We start from the raw sequence: 7,078 nt of genomic DNA, 5'->3' as shown, positions 1-7,078 counted from the left end.
AAGAGGAACATGGGATGTACTCACTCATATTTGGTTTCTAGCCATAAACAAAGGACATTGAGCCTATAATTAGTGATCCTAGAGAAGCTAAATAGGAAGGAGAACCCAAAGAAAAACATATAGGCATCCTCCTGAATATTAACCTTCATCAGGCGATGAAAGGAGCCAGAGATAGCTTTTATGCTGTCTTTGCTCTCAGGGAGAAAATGGCCTTCATCAATGCACTCCTGCTCAGGCACCGTGTACTCATACGTGTTATACACCCGAAGCACTCTGGCATTATCACTGCCATTGTCATGGCTGCTCTTGATGGAGTTTCACCATGATCATTGGTCTGCCTCCTGTCCTGCTAAACTGGAATCATGACTTAGAGCAGGGGACTCAGTCCCCCCACTAAAGTAAAATGGCAATAAGGAGACCTGCCTCATAGGTGTGTTGTGCAGATTAAATATTCCAATGCATATGGGTCTTCGGGCACATTCTGCAGCTCTCAGTGAATGCTTAGTAACTGCCATCAGTATTCACAATGGTAGCGTAAGTAATGGAGCTCACCGTCAGACTCTAACAGAGGCAGAAAGAAATTACAAAAGTGGCTTAAGACTAAAATGCAATTCTACTTTCAAAATCTTTGTTCTCACTAACGTGACATGCCAGGTAACTACTAATATTCATACGAGCAATTTTTCTGTTTATGGGGAAATTTAGGTTTTGTGACAGAGACAGAGAAACAGAATAAGAAACTGAAAATAATCCATATTCCAGGGGCTCAAACAGAAAACGGCACTATCTCTCACCAGGACAGGTCACATTCCACGTACACTTTTTAAGCGCTAAGGCTGCATCCACTGCAGCACCAGGTATTTGAAATACAAAGCTGATTGTGTCCGAATTTCACAAGCCCAAAGAAATATTGTACCTGTAGATAAATGATTAGCCATGTCAGAATCCTGACACCTGCCTTTTATTTCCTTGAACATGTCTAATGCTGTATGCAGCTGTTGGTCCTACAGTTCATGCAGGATGGGGACAAAGCATTTGACATCGGATGGCTTCTGCTTCCTTCAATACCGTCCTTCCCTAAGGGGATCTGATGAGTGATGGCAAAATGAATATCAAGTACACCTGCCAAGTCTTCAACTACAACCAAGCAAGTGATTTGCTATGTCGGGAGCAAAGCGTGATAGTAACAAACAGAGGCACTTGCTGCTAGGGCAAAGTCTCACATTAAAGAGTTCAGACGAGCCTTGAACAGTCAAGTTGGAGGGAGAAGCCCGTTGAGGTCATTAGCTCCGGCCTCAGATCCAGATGACAGTGTGAAGTAAGAGTGACAGTTGCAAGTGACACGGAGAGTTCATACGAGGCAATTCTTCCTGAAAACATCCTTGAAGTCTACTCTCAGAACGCAAACCAAAATAGAAACAGTTTGTATCACCATGGTGCTTTTGACTAGAACGCCCCAGAATAAAGCTCTTCCAAGTCGGCCGTCACTGAGATGTGGTTGGGAATAAAGCACAGATGTTAAGGTAGGGAGCCATGTTGCTGACTGGAGAGGGAGCATTGGTAGAGAAATACACATTTCTGTAACAGAAAATGGAGCCATATTTTAAATTTCTGTTCAAAATAAAGAAGCTTTTCTGGAACAAATGATGAAAGTTAGGAGTACACATTTTGACAACGAAGCTGCCGTGAATATATTTTAAAACTAATCTTAGCAAGACCTCATCAACAGTGATACTGGCTCCTCCTCCGCCCCCTCCTCCTCCTTCAGCTCCTCTACCTCCTCCTCCAGCTCCTCCTCCTCCTCCAGCTCCTCCTCCTCCTCCTCCAGCTCCACTACCTCTCCCTCCTCATTCTTCCCCTCCTCTGCCTCCTCCACAGTGTTGGGAATCAGACACAGGACCTAGACATGCTAGGCAAGTACACTGTCACTGAGCCAGTACCCAGTTTTTTTTTTCTTTTCTTGTTTTTCATTCTTTGGGGTCTCACTATGCATTCCTGGCTGGATTTGAACTTAGAATTCTCTTGCTTAAGACTATGAGTGACTGACCTTATACAAATATTCCACAATACCCAGCTCAACCATATATTTCAAATGGATTGGATAACGAGGAAAAGAAAAAAATAGGTTCCTGGCTGTCAAACAACTATTTCTAGTAGTTAAAACATTTTAATGAGAGAAAGGGAGTTTGCACTGGCTAGTTTTATGTCAACATGACACAGTCAAGAGTCCCCAGAGAGGGTGGAGACTCAATTGAGAAAATGGCTCCATAGATCTAGCAGTAAGTTTTTTTTTTTAATTTAGTGATTATTGGGGGAGGACTCAGCCTTCTCCCAATTTGGGGTGGTACCATCCATGGGTTGGTGGTCCTGGGTTCTATAAGAAAGCAGATTGAGAAAGCCAGTAAGCAGCAACCCTCCATGGCCTCTGCATCAACTTCTTTCTCCAGGTTCCTGCCCTCCAAGAGTACCTGACATCATTGTTTTTGATGATGAACTGTGACTGAGAGAAACCCTTTTCTCCCCAGTTGTTCTTGGTCAACGTGTTTCAACATAGCAATAGTGACCTTAACTAGAATCAGGAGACAGAGATCTTTGTCTCTTATAGTCCTTTCCCTGCAATTCCCTTAAACATGCTGTGTTCATTCACTAGAGGAGACTTATTACACATTGCATGATATATATGTTGACATACTTCTTATCATGACTTTTATTTATTCTTTAGTGTACCTCTTTATTGAAAAACAGTATTGAAAAACAGTATAATTTGTATTCCACTAATTACCACTCTTCCATCTTCTTCCTAAGAAACCCATTTTAAATGACATCATTATTGCCATTCCAAAATATTATAGATAGCTAAGCAAGCCTAGATATGATACTTAAAGCATTTACCTTTTCTTAAGTCAGGAAAATACTTTATAATAGTATCTCTCAGTTACCTTTGGTGTATATTTTATTTTTCCTAATCATTTTATAAATGTGTAAATTATATATACTAAACATCTTGAAACAACTTGTAGGAAACAGGGTTTAAAACCCCTAGTTGAAAAGAGAAACATATTATTTTAGAACCAAGGAGAACAGGGTACCTGACAGTAACAAAACCTTACTGATGAGTTCTTTAAAATTATGCCTCTGGCCGGGCGGTGGTGGCGCACGCCTTTAATCCCAGCACTCGGGAGGCAGAGGCAGGCAGATTTCTGTGAGTTCGAGGCCAGCCTGGTCTACAAGAGCTAGTTCCAGGACAGGAACCAAAAACTACAGAGAAACCTGTCTCGAAAAATAAAAAAAAAAAAAAAAACTATGCCTCTGGTCAAAGAAATTAATAAAAAATAATAGGGAAAACTAACTGTAGCTACCAGACTATTCTGTGTACATTCTGTTTTACTTCTTGTAATTCTCCTGAAATGTTGGCATCCTAAGAATGAAAGATTTTCCTGGAGGTAAAATCACCAGCAGCAGGGCATACCAGGTCTGTCTAATTCCAAAGCACCCTTTGGTGACACAGTCTTATCTGAATATATTTTCTGTTTGTTAAATGTCATCAATATGTATGCAATGCTTGGGTTTGGCACCATTTAAGGTACCAGTCCATTATAAGCATAGACCACAACTTCATTTCCATTCAAAGCACAAAGAAAGTACTCTAAAACTGTCAGAGTGTTAAGGCCAGGTGATGGTGGCTCACGCCTTTAATCCCAGCAATTGGGAGGCAGAGGCCAGGAGATTTCAGTGAATTTGAAACCAGCCTGGTTTACAAAGCAAGTTCCAGGAAAGCTAGGGCTGATACACAGAGAACCCCACCCACACACACACACACACACACACAAACACAAAGATTGTTAAGAGTGAAGAATCCAAAAGACAGATCCAAGGATGGATAGATGCAAGGATGGATGGATGGATGCACAGATGGATAGATGGGTAGATGGGATAAGTGGTTGGGCAGACGGATAGATTGGTGAGTGAATGGATGACTAACCAGAGCAGTGGTCCAGAAACTCAGCTAGATACAGAATACATTCTTACTCTTACACTGATTCCTTAATTTTCTACATTCCTACATCATTAGAACAAAATTATAGAACAATTCAAGTGTTACCAGAATGAAAAAGGGTAGTAACAATAGTATAAGATAATTGTCCATTCATGAATCTACAGAGTTGATAGTCAGATGTACATGTTTCTACTCTAGAAACAAGAAGCTTATAGAAACAAGAAATTGCTCATGGAGGGGGATATGCCCCTTAAACAAAATCCTAATTTGGGAATTCTTTTAACTACTGAAAAAGTAGTTCAGGATATTTGGGTAAGGTTCTAGATCATTCTAATGTGGCTGTTTCATGCCCTGGTCACTCTGCTGTATTTCCAGAACTGTGTATGGCGTCATAGGCTTGAGATCAGTTAATGCTCAGATGAGCACAAGACTGAGTGGCCGGAGCACAGCATTTAAACAGGAGTGAAGATTAGCACCTCTTTCCCCTACAATGCAGATTTTCATAGCTTCCTCCAAGGATGCTTTCTTCATGCCCAATCCAGCTACCCTGGGGCCTCTTCAAAGCACTTGCTGCTGTGTGCTGTGCAGTTCCAATGGCTACCAAAGCACATCAGACAGTCATTTGAACTGGAGCCACTGTCTTACAACAGCCTGAGAAATCTGGTTCGCATTCATCAGGAAAATGAACAGCTATGAAGAACTGGAGTGAAACACAAAAGGATTTAAGTATCTTGAAAGTGGACGCAGCTTGATGGCTCGTGATCAAACTCTTGAGAATAATTACATATAACTGTGTTGTTGACATTCCATCACAGACATAAAAGCTACAGTTTGTCCTAGGTAGGATAGACCAAAATCATATCCAATATCAAATAGTCATTCCTGAAATCATATGTATACAAGCAACACTACATGGACTCAGCAGTTTGTATTTATATGTGTATGAGTATATATGTAACAATAACAACCCAAGAAAAAGAAGCCATGTAATTGAGAGGGAATGAGGTGGCATAGGAGGACTTGGAGGGACAGAACAAGAAAAGGTTGGAGGGAGGAAAGGGAGTGGGGAAAATGATGTAATTATATTTTAATTACAATTTCAAAGAAATTGAGAGGAACAAGGAAGGAAAATTATATCAATTGCCAAATAGTAGAGAAAAGATAGTCTTATTTGCACTAAAAAGAATAACTACATGTATCCTTTTATAACTATTTTATCTAAGGGTATTCATACCTGCTAATATCATAAGGAAATATCACTAGAGTCCATGTTAAAAAAAAACTAATGTGTTGTAATAATAACAAAGTCCCACATCCCAAAATATCACCTACAGTCACTGGTGAAGTCTGGGGGATATATCCCAACACTACACATACCTGGTATGCAGATGTAGCAGGACAGCCTCTGGCTAACCAGAAGCAACATTGTCCTCCCTCAGAGACCCACACACAAGTTGCTGGAGTCCAACAAAGGAAGCTTTGGGAATTTCTCAAATCCATCTTTCCCCTCCATCTCTCTTACTATCTCCTGCTACCTCCCATATTTATGCATATTTTGCAAAGGAAATAATATTAAGAACTCCAGAGGTAGTAACAATGAACCAGACACAAGCTATCTCCATGGTAAACTCATCAGGCAGAAGGGATTAACACGGGAAAGCATTTGGGAAGTGACTGATAAACAGAAACAAAAAGAATGGTTTATGTAAAAAGAAGCATAAATTCTATGGAAAACAGAAAGCTACCTAAGGACAAAGTCATTTACTGAGACTCTAAGGAGCATCTTACTTAGCTTGAAGTGCCCATTAGCAAATATTGATGAACTGAAGTCAGGGACATCATGCACCACCATACATTTCCTGGGTTTGAAGTCAGAGGGGCACTCCTCTAGAATTTATTTAGAACTGCTCCAGGCTGATCTGATTCCCGAGAGGACTAAGGACTTCAGGAATATTTTATATTTGTGTACATATGTTAGTCCATTGCTCCAGCAGATAATGGGGCTAATGCGTTTCTGGTTTCCAGCCATTTCAGACTAAGAGCCATTGAAGTGGTGCTTTCCAGTCTGCTTACGTATCCCATCAGGTCCCCCTTGCCATTACTTATGTGCCAGGGCAATCTGGTTCAAGATGGCTAGCTAGAGATACATGAGCCAAAGTGCTGGTGATTTTACAAAATGCCAAGGAAGCTGCTGGATACTAACAGGCAGACCTCACTGTAATGGCTCCAAATTTCTCTAAGAACCCCAGATGAGCAAATGATTTTTGTCTGGGAGAAATCCTATGACTCATGTAGAGTGGCATAAGCCCTCTGTCACATGGAAAGATCAGAAAGATAAATAGAAGAAATCTATGGCATATTTCATCAGGAGATTTTTCAGAAAAATAAGGATAATTTCCAAAGACTGACAATAGCATGCCCCTAAGGTACTGTAAAACACAGCACCATATGGGTTGTGTGAACATTTTAGCAGTATTTTATGCTTGGAGTCTGGGAGATAGAGGTAAGAGAATCCGAGAAACTCTTCCTATTTGGGCTGCTCAGAAGATCCAATAATGAGGACTAGCCTGATGATGTGGGGAGGTTGACTTTGAAAAAGCCTTAGCAGTTTTTTAAATGCAGTTGAGTAATATAGAATATCTAATGAGAGAATAAGAGTCAATTTGATCAGCACAAAACAACTTCAATGGAGTTTTAGTCAACTTTCATTTCAAATGACTGGCTTACTGTCAAGTTTTGGGAAATAAATCTACCAAGAAATACTGAAGCAATATGAGCACTAAAAATTACTTTCTGAAGTACAGTGGCATAGTTTCTCCCAATCTGTAAGTTGTTTGCTTAAGAGTTTCATTTTCATAAACTTTTCTAATTTTATGTAATTTCTTTTTTCTTTCATTTCTTCTTCTCTGTTTAAGCTTTTGTTTTTGAGATAGGGGTGTTTGGTATAGCCATGGATGTCCCGGAACTGCGTAGACCAGGCTGGTCTTGAACTTGGAGATCTGCCTGCTTCTGCCTCCTGAGTGCTGGGATTAAAAGCATGCACCACCACTGCCCAACTAATTGCATCCATTGATTCTTGCG

Source organism: Microtus ochrogaster, chromosome 18 (assembly GCF_000317375.1).
Source record: "Microtus ochrogaster isolate Prairie Vole_2 chromosome 18, MicOch1.0, whole genome shotgun sequence".
NCBI lineage: Eukaryota > Metazoa > Chordata > Mammalia > Rodentia > Cricetidae > Microtus > Microtus ochrogaster.
This window is presented reverse-complemented; position numbering follows the sequence as displayed.